At 38.3% G+C, this 22,160-nt stretch overlaps 1 protein-coding gene across 3 annotated transcripts in view; it reads left to right on the forward strand.

Moving 5' to 3' along the window:
* LRRC7 (leucine rich repeat containing 7) overlaps positions 1-22,160 on the forward strand; it is a 496,684-nt gene that overhangs the window by 423,704 nt on the left and 50,820 nt on the right. The window lies entirely within an intron of this gene.

Here is a 22,160-nt window from a genome sequence, read left to right on the forward strand (position 1 = left end):
GTTTGGAGCAGTTACTAGATGTTGAGGAACAAAAATAAATATGATATGGAGTCTTACCTCCAGGACCTTTTAGTCTAGTGAGATAGGCTGAGTGATATGTAGGTAATCATAAGATTGCATGTTAAGTTGCCATAAAGAGCATTAAAAAAAAAACTGAGAAAAGGTAATTGTGAGATATATGCGGGACAAGGGATTAGTATTCCAGAATATATGTTTTTGTTTTGTTTTGTTTTGTTTTGTTTTGTTTTCGTTTTGTTTTTGTTTGTTTTTTTCCAAGGATGAAATCTCCACATTTATTTTCTTTCATGTGCATAGAAAATGGCAGTGAAGTGTCCTAGGAAAGAGGCAGGGAATGGCTGTGGCGCTGCTCAGACCGGACTTTGTGCTTCAAAAGCACACTATTCGTTTTGAAAACAAATGCTATAGCTTGTCTTTAATTGCTAACAATTTCTTGGGTTTCCCATTTGTTTTTTAAGCTGTCAAGTTTCTTCAAATCTCTTTTCAAATGACACACTGCATTACAAATGATGGCACTTAACCAATGTGGCATTTCCATATTTACACCAACAAAAGAAATTTACAAGACATAATAGCATACAATCTCGACATTTAGTAATAGCAATAAAACATGAAGGGCATTCATTTTATTTTTTTTTCTGTACAAACTATCAGAACATAACTTTATTCACATTTAAAAAATCATCTTTGATTTGACCTACACATATGTTTTTAAACTCCTACAAATCAATAAGAAAATACATATAGTAGAATATTTTAAAATTATAAAATGCAAGGGAAATCAGAAGAGTAAATATTTTAAAAACTGAATCATTTAATCAAGGAAATGCAAAAAAAGATGCTATTTTACACTGGCTAGATTTGGAAAAATTAAGTATGAAAAATGAAGCTGTTTGCAAGTATAAGAGCAATGGAAACTTTTATACTGCTTGTGGAAATAAAAATCACAACAGTTAGATAACAAATTATCTTATAAAGCTAAACATACATAGACCCTACATTCCAACAATTCTCTTCCTGAGATATTATTCTAGAAAAATCCCTGTACATGTCATTCAGATACTTTAAATATTTAGAATAGTTGAACATTGAAAAAACACAATATCTACCACCAGGAAAGTATATGCACAAATTCTGCTATCCACACAAAGAAATATTTTACAGCCATGGAAATTACTTAACTTTAATTATGATAATGTATATAAGGTTTTAAAATACAATTAGAGTAAAAAATATTAGTTTCAGAAGATGTCACACACCAAAAATACCACATTTATAAATCTCAAAAATGAGCAAAATTAAAATATATTGTTTAGGCTTAATTACATGAGTGAGAAAACTAATTTTATAAAGAAACAGTTAACAAAAAATTTAGGATTATTGTTATCTCCAAAGGGAAAACTGGGGGTAGGATGAGGGAGGAAACTGGTATTATTGGTATTGTTCTATTTCTTAAGTTTAATTGTGGTTCTTACACTCTAGTTTTTAAGTTCATGAGTGTTCATTTTATAACTGTGATTCATAACTTACATATGCACTACATAATCAAAAACTCTTTGTAACCTAGGTGATGATTTTCCCCTTGATGATGACTTCAGTACTTTTAATACATATAAAACATCAAATTATTTACACCAAATAATTGTGGACACCCTGATTTGCAGGTGTTACACGTGTTATTAATCTGCCTATTGAGCAATATTCAGCAGTGCAGATAACTATAATATAGTGTGATCAGTGCTGTGGAGATGGGATACAGTGCTATGAGAGCATGCGCCTGTTTAGTATAGAAACTAAAGGAAGTTGAGAATGAAGAGTGGTGTAAAATAAAGCTGGAGGGATAAGCAGAAGCCAAATCATGCTGAGCCTTACAGTGAAGGAAATGGGAAGGGAAACATTGAACTATTTTAGACAGGGCAAAGACATCATTAAATTTTTCTTTAATGAGCACTGATAGCTTTTCGGAGAATGAATTGGAGAGGAGACCAACTAAAAGTAATTGAACCAGTTAAGAAACATCTATTGGAATTCAGGGGAGAGTATATGGAAGCAATAGGTGATGGAGAGAAATGCATAGATTCAATATATTCTTAAATGTTACACTGGACATGAGGCATAAGAGATAAAAGGCAGTTCCAAAATTGATTGATACCCAGGTTTCTAATTTGGGCAAGTGAGTGACGATATGCACTGAGATGGGAAATACAAAAAGAATAATAAGTGGAAGTGGAGAAGAGAGAGAGCTTAAGTTTAATATGTTGATTTGATGTATTGTTGGTGCATCTGAGTGGAAAAGTTTAGTGGATATATATATATATATATATTTATCTGAAGTTCAGGAAAAAAATATTTTTTAATGTTTTTTATTGATTTGAGAGAGAGAGAGAGGAAGGGAGAGGGATAGATAGAAACATCAATGAGAGAGAAACATTGATTGGCTGCCTCCTGCACGCTCCCGCCCCTGCCCCCCCCCCCCCCCCCCCGCCCACTGAGGATCGAACAGTTGACCTCCTGGTTCATGGGTCGATGCTCAATCACTGAGCCATACCAGCTGGGTCAGGAGAGAAATCTTAGCTGGAGATTCAAACTTAGCAGTCATCAATTTGAGCCATGAGTGAGGTAGATGGATGACATAGAACTCCAAAGAACACCAACATTTAGGAGATATTTCTTGGAAAAACAAAGAAATCGTGTTTTTTTTTTTCAGTGGGGTACTTTCCTTTGCAAGGTATAGAAAACTCAAGGGAAACAGCCTTTAACATTAAGGAAATGCTTAGCTAACATAAGAAACAGTCAAAATGTAGGGAAAGGCTGAGATCTATAATAATAAAAGCATAATATGCTAATTAGACTAGACGTCCTTCTGTCCTTCTGTCCCTCCGGAGGAATGGGGGGCTGTGAGGGAAGCCCGGGTCCTGGGTGCCAGAGGGAAGCTGGTGCCAGCAGCCGGAGAAAGGAAGGCCTACTCTTGCATGAATTTAGTGCATCAGGCCTCTAGTTTATATATAATATTAAATACTTAAGTTATTTCCCTCCTCACTCTTCCATTCAAACTGTTAGCTTATCCTAAAATCAGTTCCCCTCATTACAGACTAAGTAGAGACAGAAATCTAGAAAACTCAAAAAAGGACTTTCCTTTTGAAAGAAAAGATAGAATTATGGTGGACTCTGGAAGGGAATTTTTAAGACAGCAGACACCTGATCATATTTAAAGGCTGAAGGGAAGAAGCTGTTTGTTGAAAATCTCAGACAAGCTAGGAGGAAAATTCCTCTTTATGAGAAAAGAGGAGAGGATGAACTAATGGCAAGAAATTAAAGGAATACCTATCAGAGCCTAATGCAGATTGCCTGCCAGAAGGAGGGAACCATATGCACATACATAGCTGCAAAGGACTACTATAATTTTCCCATACAAGGGAAAGCCTTATTCATGTATTACTCTAGATGCAACTAAGAGGTGTTTACGTTATACATTCATACCTCCACTTTACATGAAATCTATTTTTGGTGTCCATAATGTCATGTTTAATCATACCATCAATACAAATCATGATGATCATTTTCTTGCTTCTCTATGTGCTTTAAGAGCCACATGCAATCCTATTTATTGATTAATGGGCTGGAATAATTGTTTAATCTATTTGAAAACTTTATTAACCATTTATACTTCTTGTCAAATGTGAAATAATGTAATATGTCTTTATGTATTATGTCTTCCATGTGTAAACTCATTTGTATATTCTTTCTACAATAATGATAAGCATTTTATGATTCAGCCCATGTTATAGTTCTGAGATTTTAGAATCTATAAATACATATGTCTACCTATTATCTCACAGAATAGAGAGAATAAAGCATGTTTAAATATCCAAATTTACTTTTTTATTATATCTTATATTGAATATATCAAATTAGTATTCAGTGAGAATTAACCTAAGGAAATGAAAAGGGTATGGGATTATTTGCCTGTGCTGCAGGATTTACCAGAATAGATGTGAAAATTGTACTAAATTGTACTATTATTTATTCGGTTTATATTTTATTCTATAATAAATGTGTGTGTTTTTAAATCGTTGTTACTTTTGCAGTTGTCATGAAGTGAGTAGTCATTAGGCTAGACAGGTTAATAGTAGAAAATGAGAAATTGAGCTGCAAGTGGGATGGAGAACCAAAGGAGACTAAGTGGTGAAGAAGTCTTGCCAGCACCCAGTTGAGTCTCTTTCTCAAAGTCTCTGCAGATTTTTTAATAGTTAGCTCTGTGCCCGGAGATACTACTATGATGCTACTACTGTGTAGAATTAGTACCATGACGCTACTGTGATCAGAACTACTGTAACATTGCAGAGATTCCGTGGGAAATCCCTTTTAGAAAGGCTTTGGTTGAACTTGTGGCTCTCTGTTCTGGCCATCACAGCTCGTTGCTTGAACTAACATTGGTAATACTAATGGCTCTAACTAGTGGTACTCCAAGTACCACAGCAGAACAAATGTAGGTACTCTCCAAACTGAAGATCCAGAGACTGAGATACCTAAAATAATTAGATGAAAAATATTTATCTATCAGAAATAATTTTGTTCCTATATCTGTCACAGGCCTATGTACCATAGTAGCTAATCTATGGCAAAATGTTGAGGTTGTTACATGCTAACTTGTGGGGTTTTTTTAATGGTGTAATAGAAGGTGGTAGTTTCAAATTTTCTCTTGTTGTGTCAGTCTCCAAAATTTTAAATTCTGATTTCCATTAATTAAAACAGTCTGGGGATCACTGCTAGAAGAACATGTCACAGCTATGTAAATCTCCCCCTGACTTCAAGGTAGGACTATACTTGAGCACATTAAGAATTGCTATTACAGCCTTGCAATGGCAGAGAACTACAGTGTTTTCAGGAGTATTTGTATTTTAGAGTCCTATCACCTCACTGCCTTCACTACTGCCTTCTATTGAATTATGCCATAGTCACCATGGTAAGAATTATTATGTACCATGTATTATTAAATATTACTCTCTGCCAGGCATTGTGCTATATGGTTGCATTTCTTCTAATCCTCACACCCATCATATGAGATAAGCAGTATTATTTTTATTCATTTTATTAAAGAAAAGATTGAGTTTAGCCCTGCTGGCTTGGCTCAGTGGTTGAGCATCGACCTATGAACCAGGAGGTCATGGTTTGATTCCTGGTCAGGGCACATGCCCAGGTTGCAGGCTCAGTCCCAGGTTTGGTGCATGCAGGAGGCAGCCGATTGGTGATTCTCTCTCATCATTGATGTTTCTATCTTTCCCTCCCTCTCCCATCCTCTCTGAAATCAATAAAAATATATTTTTTTTTAAAAAGAGTTTAGGTTAGGTTACTTGCCAAGCTTACAGAGGTGACTAAATATTTTAGATTATTCTCCTATATGTAAGAGAAAAGAGAATGAAGGTCATAGTATAAAATGCAATTGGAAACAATTTTCATTTTAAAGTCAGACAGTAAATGATTTGTTAGAATCCTCCACAGGAATGACAAGGCTGTTTTTCCCTAATTCTAAAATGACAAACTCTTTTAAAAGTATTGAGAGTCTTAAATAGGTTAAATATCTCTGAGGAGATTAAAAATTGAAGGATAATGTTGTCGGGATATGTTAAAATGTTGGAGCAGAAAACCATTGCAGCAAAAAGGCTAAAGTGACATATTCAGACAAATGAAACAAAATATTTCCCTTCTGGAAAGAGTAACTAAGAGACTTTAAAATCCTAGCGGTGTTAACACTGAAAATTCTTTAATATGTAGAGAGTGGACTTTCAAAGGTCTCTTCTGCATTATCTCTCTCTTTTTAATATATATTTTTTATTGTTAATAGTATTACAGATGTCTCCCATTTCCCCCTCTTGCCCACTTCTCTCACCCCCTATCCCCCGCCCCCCAGGTCTTTACCACTCTGTTGCCCGTGTTCACGGACCATGCATATAAGTATACTAGAGGCCCAGTGCACAAATTCATGCACCAGTGGGGTCCCTCAGCCTGGCCTGTGGGATCGAGCCGAAACCAGCTCTCTGACATCCCCCGAGGGGTCCTGGATTGCGAGAGGGCACAGGCCAGGCTGAGGGACCCCATCAGTGCACGATCGGGACTGGGAAGGATGAGGGAGGTTGGCCAGCCAGGGAGGGACCACGAGAGGGCTCCAGGGCGTATCCGGCCCATCTCACTCAGTCCCAATCAGCCGGACCCCAACAGCAAGCTAACCTACCAGTCAGAGCATCTGCCCTCTGGTGGTCAGTGCATGTCATAGCAAGCGGTGAGTGACCTTAGCATATCATTAGCATATTATGCTTTGATTGGTTGAACAGATGACCAGACAACCGGACACTTAGCATATTAGGCTTTTATTGTATAGGATAAATTCTTTGGTTTATCTCTTCTCGTCCCCCCATTCTCACATCAAGTTATGTCAGTCTGTTCCATGCCTCCATGCTTTGGATCTTATTCTGTCAGTCAATTCATTTTGTTCATCAGCATTGTCTCTTTAACTTGACTCTTCTCTCCCCAAGTGGCTTTTATTCTAGGTTAAGTGCCTAATGACTTGGCAGTTAGAATAATAAAGTTGAGCATCAAGGGTCAGCATCAGGAGGGATATAGTTGAGGAGAAAATATTAAACATACAGCTAATTTAGTCTTGGCTCACCAACTGTTCCCTTAGGTGAATTTGCCCATGATTCTCTCACATCTGCAATGCCAGCTCACCATTAAGTGCTTCAGGATTGCCAGTTGCTCCTCATCTCTGATGTTTTTTTAGTCACTTTTATTTTCTTTTTATTCTTTCTTTCACAGGCTCCCAGAGAGCTTTTTCAGACCATATTAAGAATTTTTTTAAAATAATGGTGATTGCGGGGGAAGCAGGTGGGTGATGGTGGAAGAGGGTATAGAGGGCACAAATGGTAATAGGAAAAATAAAATAAAATAAAATAAGCCCTGACCAGTTTGGCTTAGTGGATAGAGCATTTGCCTACGGACTGAAGGGTCCCAGGTTTGATTCCGGTCAAGGGCATGTACCTTGGTTGCGGGCACATCCCCAGTAGGAGATGTACAGCAGGCAGCTGATCGATGTTTCTCTCTCATCAATGTTTCTAACTCTCTATTCCTCTCCCTTCCTCTCTGTAAAACAATCAATAAAATATATTTTTTAAAAAATAAGTAAAATAAAGAAATACATAAATAAATTTTTAAGTTTCTAGGAAGGAATATTTATTTCTCATTTTAATTTTGGCATTCATCATATTTCTTAATATAATGCATTTTACTTTCTTTTTGTACATATTTGGGAAGATAAGGCCTAAAATCTCTTTTGAAAATCTTAAGATGTTATGTTATGTTATGTTATGTTATGTTATTGATCCTATGACTAAGTCATCAATTCTGTTTTTAAAACAAGTGAATCAAATTCCTTCTGGAATTGATTTTTCACTTGAAAACAAGTCAGTCTATCACAGAATTTCTCAGAGAGTAAGAATAAACTGATGCCATTTTTTAAAAAATACGTTTTATTGACTTTTTACAGAGAAGAAGGGAGAGGGATAGAGAGTTAGAAACATCAATGAGAGAGAAACATCGAGCAGCTGCCTCCTGCACGCTCCCTACTGGGGATGTGCCTGCAACCAAGGTACATGCCCTTGACCAGAATCGAACCTGGGACCTTTCAGTCTGCAGGCCGACGCTCTATCCATTGAGCCAAACCAGTTAGGGCTAAACTGATGCCATTTTTAAATGAGAAGTAAATGCTTAAAGGTACTACATTAAAAAATCAACCTATACAGTTAGTGATTTAAATAAAAACATTTTATTGTCATGCTATAAAATTTTATCTAAATTATAATCGAGTTTTAATCATAGAAAAATAGTTTTCCCAAACCTCTTGCCATTAAAAACAAACTACTGTATCAGTACTGTCGGTGGAACTGAAATAAAAATAGCTACAATGCTTGGCTTTTGTAATTTAACTCAAACTGGGCAATTGTGCTGTTGGAATCCCTTACATCAAGAGTGGAGAGAAGGGTGACGGTAGCTCTCTTTCATAAAAATAGAGGAAATTCTGAAATAGTTATGAGAGGTGAAGGTTTAAATATTGAAGAACATCAGGATGGCAGAAAGTAGAGTAAATATTGAGGCTAAAATTGAGCAAATCGAGATATGGAAGAAGCAGAAATGAAAATCAACTGGGTAAACTGTACATATAAAAGATAAGACAGGGTAGTGGAAATATTATTTCCATCAAAAACATCAAAGTCAAGAATATCTGTTATAATTTAAAGTAAAATTGAGTTAAAACATTATTCTGAAGCTTTAGTGATTTTCAGTGCCACAAACTCTCCTTCTGTACAGAAGGAAACACGTCAGGTAGTTAACTTCTGCCTGAGGCTTTGTAATTTTTTCCTCCCAAAGCAATATGCATTATTACCAAAGAGCCCCCAGGCGGAAAGCCTTGCTCTCACCAGTCCATAAGCAAGTGAGAACCATCCTCTCTGTCACTGTGAGTGATGCGAAGCACAATCCAGGCTCCCTCTTTTCTGACTCTCTTCCCTCCGCCTCATTTTTCACCTCTGATAGGAGCACATTTTGCACTGGTTAGAGTGAATTTTCCTTCTGGTAGTCTGGACCATCACTGAAACTCAGAAACAGATTGGGATCCTGTATATGGAATTATTTGAACTCAAACATTTTTCTAAATATTAGGAAAAGAGATCTTTCTGTGTCAGTGGGCAGGTTGAGATTCTTCTTGTTTTCCTCATCCTTTTCCTGTCACCCTCCCTCCACCCCCCACCCCACCTCACCCCCCCACCCCCCACCACACACACACACACACACACACACACACACACACACACACACACACACACACGTCACTCAGCACTTTACATTGAGCAGCAGAAAGGCTGCATTGATAACCCATGGTACTGGCATATTCCCCGAGGATGCGGAGCTTCAGGAAGAAATAGTAGCCGAATGTATTCGCAGTCAGTGAGTTCTGACCAAAAACCAAGAAATGAGTTGGTGGAAGGGCAGATTGATGAAGTCATACAATTATAGATTTTTTAAATTTAAAAATATATATATTATAGCATAATCTATTGCCCCCAGAGAGGTATTTCTTACACAAATATCTGCAGAGTTTTTCTCTTGACCAAAGCCACTTTTTTCAGGACGCTTAAGTTTTCAAAGGGTGGAACAGTGGGAGAACCGTAAATGTGCTCAAAAAACAAAGAGCCCCTACCCCTTGCAGGACTTAGAAAATGACATTCTCGATCTACATCAATGCAACTCTACTTTCCTTGGAAGTGTCCAGAAATTATTTATGTGAATTGTTAAGTACTCCTTAATTTTCCCATTAGGTTGAAAAGGGGAGTTTTGAGCAACAGTTCCAATCCCACCAGCTTCCTGGGAGGTGAAAACATACCACCATCATTAATATCCCTGCAGGTTAGGAGTGTTTGGGAGTAGGAGAGGTAGGTGGGTGAAAATTATACCTTATGTGACCTATGTGTTGAGAATAAATTGTTAAGCATCTACCAAACACCAATAGGAGGCTCTTTGAAATTTCTAGTGCTTATATTTAGTGAGTATATTAAGACATCCACTAATTTCCCCTTGCTAACAAATATACAACTCCGTCTCTACTAGAATAGCCTCAACATGGTCTTTATGGAATAAATTGCAGTTATTGTTTGTGGTTGTACAAGTTAAAATATGTGGAATCATCCAGAGAATTATTATAGGAATTAATAAGCTAAGGGCTCAAATCTGGTCTTGAGAATTTCAGGTTACACCCATTTTATGTTACTAGTATCCGAAACTGTCATTCAGATTAATTAAAACGTAGTTTATTCATTGATTATCATATTACCTTTTCCAATAAGTCAGTGCAGCCATACCTGCTGCTATATACTAAAGAAATAAGAATACATCCAGTTAGACTCAATGCCTCCCATAATTGTAAATTGTTGATATAAGAGGGAGGAGGCTAAATATATAAATGTAAAGACTTGCTTGTTAAACAAAAAATTAATTGCCAAAGGAGAGTACATGTCCTGTAGAAAGTCAAAAATTTTATGAAAATGGGACCCTTCAGAGTTAGCTACATGTTCTTAGTAATAGCTGAAGAAGGATTTGAAGAAATCAATGAAATAATTTCCTCTATTTAATGATCCATTTCAAATATTTATTTCATTAATCTGAACAGTTGGGATAATGTATTTTTAAGCTGATTATTTTAGAATTACTTAAGTCATAGGTGCTTTTCAACTTACTCTATTTTATTATATAACTAAATTTGTTCTCAAAAATAATGCAGGTAAGAAGTTGTGAAAATGCGAATGGAAAAATTCTTCTCTAACATAAAGCTTAAGTGACAACTAAATAAAATATTGTTTAGTTTTACAGTCACTTTTTAATTGAATTTTCTACTTAATACAACATTAATTCGTTTTTTAAAATTTCTTTATTGATTACAGTGTTACATATGTGTCCTTATTCCCCCATTACACCCCCCCATTACCCCTCATGCCCTCAACCCCCTGTTGTCTGTTAGGCTTATATGCATGCATACAAGTCCTTTGGTTTATCTCTCCCCCTTACCCCCACCCTCCCCTACCTTCCCCCTGAGGTTTAATGGTCTGATCGATGTTTCTCTGTTTCTGGATCTATTTTTGTTCATCACTTTATGTTGTTCATTATATTCCACAAATGAGTGAGATCATGTGATATTTATCTTTCTCTGCCTGGCTTATTTCACTTTGCATAATGCTCTTCAGTTCCATCTATGCTGTTGCAAATGGTAAGAACTCCTTCTTTTTTACCGTAGCGTAATATTCCATTGTGTAGATGTGCCACAGTTTTTTAATCCACTCATCTGCTGATGGGCACTTAGGCTGTTTCCAAATCTTAGCTATGGTAAATTGTGCTGCTATGAACATAGGGGTGCATATATCCTTTCTGATTTAGTGTTTCTAGTTTCTTGGGGTATATCCTAGAAGTGGGATTACTGGGTCAACTGGGAGTTCCATTTTTTAGTTTTTTGAGGAAACTCCATACTGTTCTCCACAGTGGCTGCACCAGTCTGCATTCCCATCTGCAGTGCACAAGGGTTCCTTTTTCTCCGCATTCTTGCCAGCACTTCTCCTTTGTTGGTTTGTTGATGATAGCCATTCTGACAGGTGTGAGATGGTACCTCATTGTCGTTTTGATTTGCATCTCTCGGATGATTAGTGACTTTGAGCATGTTTTCATATGCCTCTTGGCCTTCCTTCTGTCTTCTTTCGAAAACTATCTATTTAGGTCCGTTGCCCATTTTTTGATTGGGTTGTTTATTTTCCTTTTGTTGAGTTGTATAAGTTCCCTGTAGATGTTAGAGATTAAGCCCTTATCGGTGATAACATTGGCAAATATGTTTTCCCATGCAGTGGGCTTTCTTGTTGTTTTGTTGATGGTTTCTTTTGCTGTGTAAAAGCTTTTTATTTTGATGTAGTCCCATTTGTTTATTTTCTCTTTAGTTTCTATTGCCCTAGGAGCAGTATCAGTGAAGAAATTGCTTCGGCATATGTCTGAGATTTTGCTGCCTGTGGATTCCTCTAGTATTTTTATGGTTTTCCATCTTGTGTTTAAGTCCTTTATCCATTTTGAGTTTATTTTTGTGTATGGTGAAAGTTGGTGATCTAGTTTCATTTTTTTGCATGTATCTGTCCAATTTTCCCAACACCATTTATTGAAGAGACTGTCTTGACTCCATTTTATGTTCATGCCTCCTTTGTCAAATATTAATTGAGCATAGTGGCTTGGGTCGATTTCTAGGTTCTCTATTCTATTCCATTGATCTATATGTCTGTTCTTGTGCCAGTACCAGGCTGTTTTGAGAACATTGGCTTTGTAATACAGCTTGGTATCTGGTATTGAGATCTCACCTACTTTGTTCTTCTTTCTCAGGATTGCTGCAGCTTTTCGGGGTCTTTTTTTATTCCAGATGAATTTTTGGAGAGTTCTTTCTAGGTCTGTGAAATATGCTGTTGGTGTTTTAATGGGGAGTGCATTGAATTTATAGATTGCTTTGGGTCGTATGGACATTTTAATGATGTTGATTCTACCAATCCATAAACACAGTATGTTCTTCCATCTGTTTATGTCTTCCTCTATCTCTTTTTTTAGTGTCCTATATTTTTCCACGTATAGGTCTTTTACATCCTTAGTTAAGTTTATTCCTAGGTATCTTAATTTTTTTGGTGCAATGGTAAATGGGATTGCTTTTTTAGACTCTCTTTCTGTAAGTTCATTATTGGTGTATAGAGATGCCATAGATTTCTTGGCGTTAATATTGTATCCTGCTACATTGCCGAATTCATTTATTAAGTCTAATAATTTTTTTTTAATATATATTTTATTGATATTTCACAGAGAGGAAGGGAGAGGGATAGAGAGCTAGAAACATCGATGAGTTAGAAACATCGATCAGCTGCCTCCTGCACACCTCCCACTGAGGATGTGCCCGCAACCAAGGTACATGCCCTTGACCGGAATCGAACCCGGGACCTTTCAGTCCGCAGGCCGACGCTCTATCCACTGAGCCAAACCGGTTTCGGCAAGTCTAATAATTTTTTGATGGAGTCTTTAGGGTTTTCTATGTACAGTATCATGTCATCTGCAAATGACAGTTTTACTTCTTCTTTTCCAATTTGGATGCCTTTTATTTCTTCTTCTTGTCTGATCGCAATGTCTAGTCCTTCCAGTACTATGTTGAACAGGAATGGTGAGAGTGGGCATCCCTGTCTTGTTCCTGTTCTTAGGGGAAATGGTTTTAGCTTTTGCCCATTGAGTATGATGTTGGCTGTAGGTTTGTCATATATGGTTTTTATGATGTTGAGGTATGATCCTTCTATTCCCACCTTGCTGAGAGTTTTTATCAAGAAAGGGTGTTGGATTTTGTCAAACGCTTTTTCTGCATCAATTGATATGACTATGTGGTTTTTATTTCTCAGTTTGTTTATGTTATGTATCATGTTTATTGATTTGCGGATATTGTACCATCCTTGCATCCCCGGGATAAATCCTCCTTGGTCATGGTGTATGATCTTTCTGATGTACTGCTGTATCCAATTTGCTAGAATTTTGTTGAGGATTTTGGCATCTATGTTCATGAGGGATATTGGCCTGTAATTCTCTTTTATTGTGTTGTCTTTATCTGGTTTTGGTATTAGGGTGATGCTAGCTTCATAGAATGAGCTTGGAAGTGTTCCTTCCTCTTGAATTTTTTGGAATAGTCTTAGGAGGATAGGTTTTAGTTCTTCCTTGTATGTTTGGTAAAACTCCCCTGTGAAGCCGTCTGGCCCCAGGCTTTTGTTTGCTGGAAGCTTTTTGATGACTGCTTCAATTTCTTCCATAGTTATTGGCCTATTAAGATTTTTGGAATCTTTCTGATTGAGTTTTGGAAAGTTGTATTTTTCTAGGAATATGTCCATTTCCTCCAGGTTGTCTAGTTTGTTAGAATAGAGTTGTTCATAGTATTTTTTAACAATCCTTTGTATTTCTGTGGGGTCTGTTGTTATTTCGCCTCTCTCATTTCTGATTTTGTTTATTTGAGTCCTCTCTCTTTGCTTCTTGGTGAGCCTGGCTAGAGGTTCATCAATTTTGTTTATCCTTTCAAAGAACCAGCTCTTGTTTTCATTGATCTTTTGTATTGTTTTTTTGGTCTCTATGTCATTCATTTCTGCTCTGATCTTTATTATGTCCTTCCTTCTGCTCACTGTGGACTTTTCTTGTTGCTCTCGTTCTAATTCTTTGAGTTGTTGAGTTAGATGATTTATTACCATTTTTTTCTTGTTTTTTGAGGTAGGCCGGTAGAGCTATAAACTTTCCTCTCAGGACTGCTTTCATTGTGTCCCATAGATTTTGGATTGTTGTGTTTTTATTGTCATTAGTTTCCAGGATGTTTTTAATTTCTTCTTTGATCTCTTTGGTAACCCAATCACTGTTTAATAGCATGCTATTCAGCTTCCAAGTGTTTGTATTTTGGGGGCTGTTTTTATTGTAGTTTATTTCTAATATTATGCCATTGTGGTCTGGGGAAATGCTTGAATTTCAATCTTCTTGAATTTTGGGAGACTTTGCTTGTGACCCAATATGTGGTCTATTTTTGAAAATGTCCCATGTGCACTTGAGAAGAATGTATATTCCGTGGCTTTGGGGTGAAATATTCTGAAAATGTCAAGTCCATCTGATCTATTGAGTCATTTAGTATTGTTGTTTCTTTGCTGATTTTTTGTCTAGAGGATTTATCCAATGATGTCAGTGGTATATTAAAGTCACCTACTATGATTGTATTGTTGTCGATCTCTCCCTTGATATCTTCCATGATTTTTTTAATGTATTTAGGTGCTCCTGCATTGGGTGCATATATGTTTATCAGGGTTATATCCTCTTGTTGTATCAGTCCCTTTAGTATTATGAAATGGCTTCTGTATCTCTTGTTATGGCCTTCACTTTGAGGTATATTTTGTCAGATATAAGTATTGCTACCCCAGCTTTTTTTTCATTTCCATTTGCCTGAAAGATATTTTTCCATCTCTTCACTTTCAGTCTATATGAGACCCTTATTCCAAGTTGGGTCTCTTGTAGACAGCATATGTATGGGTCATATTTTTTTTTATCCATTCACTCACTCGAAGTCTTTTGTTTGGGCATTTAGTCGGTTTATATTTAAAGTTATTATTGAAAGGTAATTGTTTGTAGCCATTTTTATTTTTTGTGCCTGTGTTTTTTCTTACTTTTTTATTTCTTCTTTTTACACCAGTCCTTTTAGCATTTCTTGCATTGCTGACTTGGTAGTGATAAATTCCCTTAGCCTTTTTTTTGTCAGTGACTCTCCTTATTTCCCCTTCAATTTTGAATGATAGCCTTGCTGGATAGAGTATTCTTGGATTCAGTCCCTTGCTTTGCATCACTTTGTAAATTTCTTTCCATTCTTTTCTGGCCTGATGTGTTTCTGTTGAGAAGTCATTTGATAATCTAATGGGAGCTCCCTTGTATGTAACTTTCTGTCTCTCTCTTGCAGCCCTTAGGATTCTCTCTTTGTCCTGAACATTTGGCATCGTAATTATGATGTGTCTTGGTGTGGGTCTTTCTGGTTCATCTTGTTTGGGACTCTCTGAGCTTGTGTTACTTTTTGCTTCCCCACATCAGGGAAGTTTTCTGACATTATATCTTCAAATAGGTTTTCTAACCCTTATTCCTCTTCCTATTGTTCTGGCACTCCTATTATTCGAATGTTGCTTCCTTTCATGTTGTCCCATAGCTCCCTTAGGCTCTCCTACTGTCTTTTACTTTTTTTTCTCCAATTGCAGTTTAGTTTGGGTGTGTTTTGCTTCCCTGTCTTCTAATTCACTAATTCGGTCCTCTGCTTCTCCTAGTCTACTGTTGAAACTTTCCATGGTGTTTTTATTGCAGCTATATCACTCTTCATTTCTTCTTGATTCTTACATAAGTTGTTGATTTTTTCCTCCATCCGGTTTATGAACTGTATGACCCTTATTCTGAATTCTTTTTCTGACATATTGCTTGCCTCTCTTTCGCTTAGCTGCTTTTCTGGCGATTCTTCCTTTTCTTTCCTTTGGGGATATCTTTGTCTACCCATTTGTGGTCTCACCGATTGATCTAGATGTAGAGTCGTGCCGAAACCAGTTTGGCTCAGTGGGTAGAGCGTCGGCCTGCGGACTGAAGGGTCCCGGGTTCGATTCCGGTCAAGGGCATGTACCTTGGTTGCGGGCACATCCCCAATGGGAGGTGTGCAGGAGGCAGCTGATCGATGTTTCTCTCTCATCGATGTTTCTAGCTCTCTATCCCTCTCCCTTCCTCTCTGTAAAATATCAATAAAATATATTTAAAAAAAAAAATAGATGTAGAGTCGTGCAGGGGCTGCTCCTTGAGTGGCAGTGGCTCCTCGGGTTGCGTTTGCTCCTCAGGCGGTTGCTGAAGTGGCTGCTTCTCAGTTTGCGGGGCTCCTCCAGTGGGTGCTGTTCACAGCAGTGGTGTCTCCTCTGGCTGGTGGGAAAGGCTGCTCACACAGCTGCTGTTCCTTGGACAGGGGTGGGCTGCTCACGTGGCTGTTGCTCCATGGATCAGGGCTGGCTGCACACTGATGCTGTTCCTCAAATAGGGCAGGCTGTTCGTGAGGCTGCCGCTTCTTGGACAGGGGCAGGTTGCTTGCCGGGCTGGTGCTCCTCGTACAAGTGCAGGCTCCTCACACAGCTGCTGCTCCTCGGACAGGGGACGAGCTGCTTGCTTGGCTGTTGCTCCTCAGGTGGGAGTGAGCTGCACGTGCGGCTGCTGCTCCTTGGATGGGGGCGGGCTACTCACCCAGCCACTGCTCCTCAGACAGGTTCAGGCTACATGTGGCTGCTGCTCCTTGGACCAGTGCAGGCAGCGCAGGACTGCCACTCCTCATACATGGGCAGTCTGCTCGTGTGGCTGCTGCTCCTCAGACGGGGGCGGGCTGTGCAGGACTGCCGCTCCCTGGACGTGGGCGGTCTGCTTGTCTGGCTGCTGCTCCTTGGTCTAGGGCAGGCTGCTCGGGCGGCTTCTGCTCCTCGAATGGGGGTGGGCTGCTCATGGCGCTGCTGTTCCTCGTACAGGGCCAGGCTGCTCACACAGATGCTGCTGCTTGGACAGGGGATGGGCTGCCTGCGTGGCTGCTGTTCCTCAGGTGGGAGTGAGCTGCACATGCGGCTGCTGCTCCTCGGCTGGGGGTGGGCCACTCAGCCAGCTGCTGCTCGTCAGACCGGTGCAGGCTGCATATGGCTGCTGCTCCTCAAATGGGTGCAGGCTGCTCACACCGCTGCTGCTCCTCGGATGGGGGCAGGCTGCATATGGCTGCTGCTCCTCAAATGGGTGCAGGCTGCTCACACCACTGCTGCTCCTCAGATGGGTGCAGGCTGCTCACACCGCTGCTGCTCCTCGAATGGGTGCAGGCTGCTCACACCGCTGCTGCTCCTCGGATGGGGGCAGGCTGCTTGTGCGGCTGCTGTTCCTTGGACAGGGGCAGGGTGCGGGCTGCGCACAGCTGCTCCTCCTTGGATAGGGGTGGGCTGCGCGGGGCTGCCGCTCCTCAAATGTGGGCGGGCTGCTCTTGTGGCAGCTGCTCCTCAGATGGGGCGGGCTGCTCGTGTCGTTGCTGCTCCTTGGACTGGGGATTGGGCCACTTACACAGCTGCTGCTCCTTGGACAGGGGCAGGCCACGTGAGGCTGCTGCTCTTAGGCCTGGGGCTGGCTGCTCACATGTCTGCTGCTCGTGTGGTTGCAATGCCCTGGGCCACTGAGTCTCCTTCGCCAATTTGGGTTGGATGTTATTCGTTTCAGCTGTTCTTTCTTCTTCTCCGGGACAAGGCTTGGGACACGTCTGTCTGTTCTGCCGCCATTTTGTCTCCTCCTCACAACATTAATTCTTTAACTAACAGAGCACATCCCCTTATCTTCTAATACCAGGGCAACAATACAGCTATCTCCAGTAGTGAAGGACTTCACTGTCATAAAATCAGGAGATTGTTCTCAGACAGACTGGCTCAAAAGCATTTCCTTAATAAAAGCATAAACAGTGTCTATCAAATGGCTATTAAGTCAGAGGTAGCATAAAAACTTGTCATAGACTAAAGCAATAGAAAGAATGGCAGGTTAAAACTACTTCCATCAATTCTTGACAGAGGTGTTCCTTAAAACTATTCTACTTCAGTAAATTGAAATAATTCAATCACATTTATACTGTCTTCATTTTGGAAGAAATCTAAAAGGGGGGAAAAAAAGCAGACCTAGTCCAATGCAATAAAAATGTCCATGACTGAGTATGTAATTTGAAGATCTAAACTACATGACAGCTAGCAGATGATCAAGGATTGTTGCCAAATAGAGACTGTCAAAATGATAAGATTCCATTTCTTTCACTTGATTGTTACCACTTACTCTCCTACCTATGGTTCTAAGAAATCTTATGGGTGAAAGAAATTATTGTAACACTTTTATTGTTATTGTTAACAACTTTTATTTTAAGAATGCAAAAATCAGCATCATCACAAAACAAATTATAGGTTGAAAAGTATAGACTTCGCTCTAATCTAATCATTTTTGCTGTTATGGATACTCCTTTTTTTTCCTTTCAGTTAATAATTTCTAATTCTATGGCTATGCTTTATAAATTGACATTTAACCATAAAAGAATGTGCTTGTAGAGATACCATAAGCCAGAAATAACTGCCTGCACATATCAGCCAGCTGCCATCCTAAGGCATATATATGCTCTGAAGGGGAACGCCCTATTAGCTCATCTTTTCATCTGTCATTTGAGGCACTGGAGTATATCATCAGTATTAGACTCTTAAAAATTTAAGATCAGTAAGTATTTTGAATGTCCCCTCCTTCTCAAATACTGCACTGTACCAACAGAATGCAGCAATGTCACCAAATTCCCACGGCAGGAGAAAGAACACCTTTATACCCCCTCCCTTCCAGACCTCAGAGCTCTCTCCCCTGTATTTGTTCAAGTCTGTCCTCTAGTGCCTAAATGGGAGAACAGAGACCTTTTGGCATCAAAATTGCCCTAACTAAATACAAATAAAATGAGAAGAAAAAAACAAGCTTAATCATGTGGTCATCACAGTCATAAAACAATATCTACAGTACGTATTTGACACGGGAAAAATGCTTAACATACACACTCTCTTATCTTCACAACATCCCTATGGGACAAAAAGATAGGGGCAAGGAATTGTGGAACCATGATTGATACCATAGCATAGTCTAACCACTGTGTTATACCACTAATATAGTATACCCCACCCAACCAAAAAAAATCAGAAAACTACTACAAAAATAATCAGAAAAATTATAGCATAGACCTGTTGCAATAGTAATAACCCTCAATATCAGGAATTCATTTGGTATATATTTGACTAGCACTTTTTGCCACAATTTGGTATTGTTTTTTTCTGTTTCACCATTCAAAAGAGAGAGAGAGAGAAACCTTGACACCAGTCGTACACTTAAAAAGAATTTTTAAGTCCTCTTCAACTTGCTCTTATTTGACACAAATCAAATATTTTAGATATTCCTAAATGGGCTTGTTTTACAAGCCTTCATTTCCTTTAAAATATTTACAGGTTCTTTATTTACCTTTATGAGTCTCAAAAGGAATAAAATTGGGAGCATAACTACAGATCCTTCTATCATATTGAATTTAGTTCCTTTTGTTAATTTAGTCCCTCAATAATTTAGCTCATCAAACCTCCTGATTATATCTGTAAGATTCCTACTGGCAACAAAAAAAACAAAACAAAAAAAGATTTCTACTGCCCCTTTCTGTTTGATAGTTTCCATTCTTCACAAAATAACCTAAGTTCTGTCCCCAAAATCACTTGTGAAAGCGATAAAACTGCAATGAATATTGAAGCAAGCCCTGCAAAATGACAATTACATTGATACACAAAAACTAAACTATGCACCAAGCTGCAGCAGAGGGGGGGGTACATTATCTCAATGTATTTCTCATTTCTTAAGATCTCACTTTTTATTTCTTTTAAGCAGCAGTGCAGGAGAAACAGTAAGCCTTAACTTTGCATTTCATGGCCCTTGAGCGCCTTAAACTTCCCTGTTCAGTTCCTTCCTCTGGGAAGACAATGATGCGGACCTTGTAGAGTGGCTCTGCACATGAAGATCATGATGTTAGACATTTATCACAGCACCTACCATATAAGTGTTTAAATAATGGTAGCTACTATACTAGTAATATGTATTATTTGGGATTAAAATGTGTAAATTAGAGACAAGCAAAATCTTTATTTAGCTTTGTTTCTAACAGCAGGTTGTTATTGAGACCAAGGTCATGAATTTGAGTTATTTATACATGAACAGGCTGTACTCTTCACTGGGACAGCTGTCTTGAAACATATGCAATGATAGGGAAGGAGGTGTGTGTGTGAGGGGAGGGGGGGGGGAATGAAGGTGAATCATGGCAACCTAAAATATTAGCCATATTAGTGAAGAGTAAGTAGTACCATCGCTACCGATGGCAGAATAGTTTTTGAAAATTTTGTATATTCTATCGTCCTCTGTTAAAAAAAAGGCTACTTCCCCAAATCTGGAAAAAAAAATCTGTAATTTACTGCTTTGCTAACAAATAACTTGTAAGGCATAGTCTCTCTTAGTAAGACAGAGTTTAGGGGAAGCATGGGGTTCAGGTGTTGGTGGATTTTCAGAAGTTGGAATATTTAGGGCTTTGTTGACCTTGAACTAGGGAAGCATGGTTACTTGAGTGAGACTGTTGCTGATTGCCTAACTTTCAAATGCAGTTTCCAAAGCAAGCTGCCATTAACTAATTACAAGTTTAAAACAAGTTCTAATTGATGATTACTTATTGCTATGGCCAAGGGACAGTCAGATCTTTCCTCCGCAGGTCACATTGCCATTATTGAGTACTTACTGTGTACCAGCAATATGCTGAATGTATTACGTTATATTTGTTAATCCTCATAATATTCTGTGAAGCACTTATTATTATCTACAGTTTTTACATGATAAGCAAAGCACTTAGATAACTTGCAAAAGATTGCATAACTAAAAAAATGGCAGAGCAAAGTATAAAACCCAGGTTCATCTGACTCCAAAGACTGTGTTATCTGTACTGCTCTATTAAATTTTTTAATTAACTCCCAGCATTTCTATAACACTTCACTCCTATAATTTTGTCATTTCGAGAATGTCATGCAAATAAAATTACATAGAATCATTCAGTAACCTTTGGGATTGGCTTTTTTTAACTCAGTATACTTCCCTGCAGAGTCTCTCAGGTTGCTGTGTATATCCACAGTTTCTTCCTTTTTGTTGCTGATTAGTATTCCAAGCTATGGAAGTATCACAATTTTTTAACCACTCACCCATTGAAGGAAACCTAGATTTCTAGTTTGGGGCTATTATGAAGAAACTTTCTCTAAACACTCATGGACAGATTTTTGCATGAACTTAAGTCTTCCTAAGTCTCTGGGATAAATGCCCAGGAATGTAATTGCTGGATCATATGGTACTTGTATGTTTAGTTGTTTTGTTGTTGTTGTTTTATCTTAGTTTTGTTTTTTTAATATATTTTTATTGATTTCATAGAGGAAGGGAGAGGGAGAGATAGAAACATCAATGATGAGAGAGTCATTGATTGGCTGCCTCCTGCACGCCCCCTACTGGGAATCGAGCCCACAACCCAGGCATGTGCCCTTGACCGGAATCAAACATAGGCCAGCGCTCTATCCACTGAGCCAAACCAGCCAGGGCTGCATGTTTAATTTTTTGTTTGTTTGTTTGTTTGTTTGTTTTTAAGGATCTGCCAAATATTTTTCCAAAGTCACTCTACCATTTTACATTTCCTGCAACAGACTATGAGTGATCCAGTTTCTCATCATTATTAGCATTTGTTGTTGTCACTATGTTTGCTTTTAGTCATTCTGATAAGTGGGTAGTAATATCTCATTGGGGTTTTAATTTGAATTCTCTAATAGCTAACAATGTTGAACATCTTTTCATGTGCTTATTTGCTGCCATCTGTATATCCTCTTTGGTGAAATATATCTTCGTGTCTTTTGACCATTATTCTAAATGAATTGTTTAATCTCTTACTGTCGAGTTTTGAGAGTTTTTTTTTAATATATTCTAGATACTGTCCTTTGTCAAATATATGGTTTGCTAATATTTTCTCAAACTTTATAGCTTGTTGTTTCGTCCTCCTAACATTTTACATTTAAATCTATGATCTAATTTGAGTTAGCTTTTATGTAAGATGTGAGACATAGGTCACAGTTCACTTATATTGCCTATGGATGTTTAATTGTGCCAGAACCATTTGTTGAAAAGGCTCTCTTTCATCCATTGATTTGCTTTTGCACCTTTGCCAAAAATCACTTCTTGTAGGTCTATTTATGGATCATCTGATTCATTTCATTTATCTATATGTCTGTCCCTCTGCCAATATCCCACATAATAATCTTGAAATCATTCTGATTCTTCTTACTTTATTCTTCTTTTTCAAAATTGTGTTAGCTATTCTAGTTTCATTGGCTTTTTTATTATTATGATTATCTTTATTTAAAAGTGAA

Source organism: Plecotus auritus (assembly GCF_963455305.1).
Source record: "Plecotus auritus genome assembly, chromosome: 2".
Lineage (NCBI taxonomy): Eukaryota > Metazoa > Chordata > Mammalia > Chiroptera > Vespertilionidae > Plecotus > Plecotus auritus.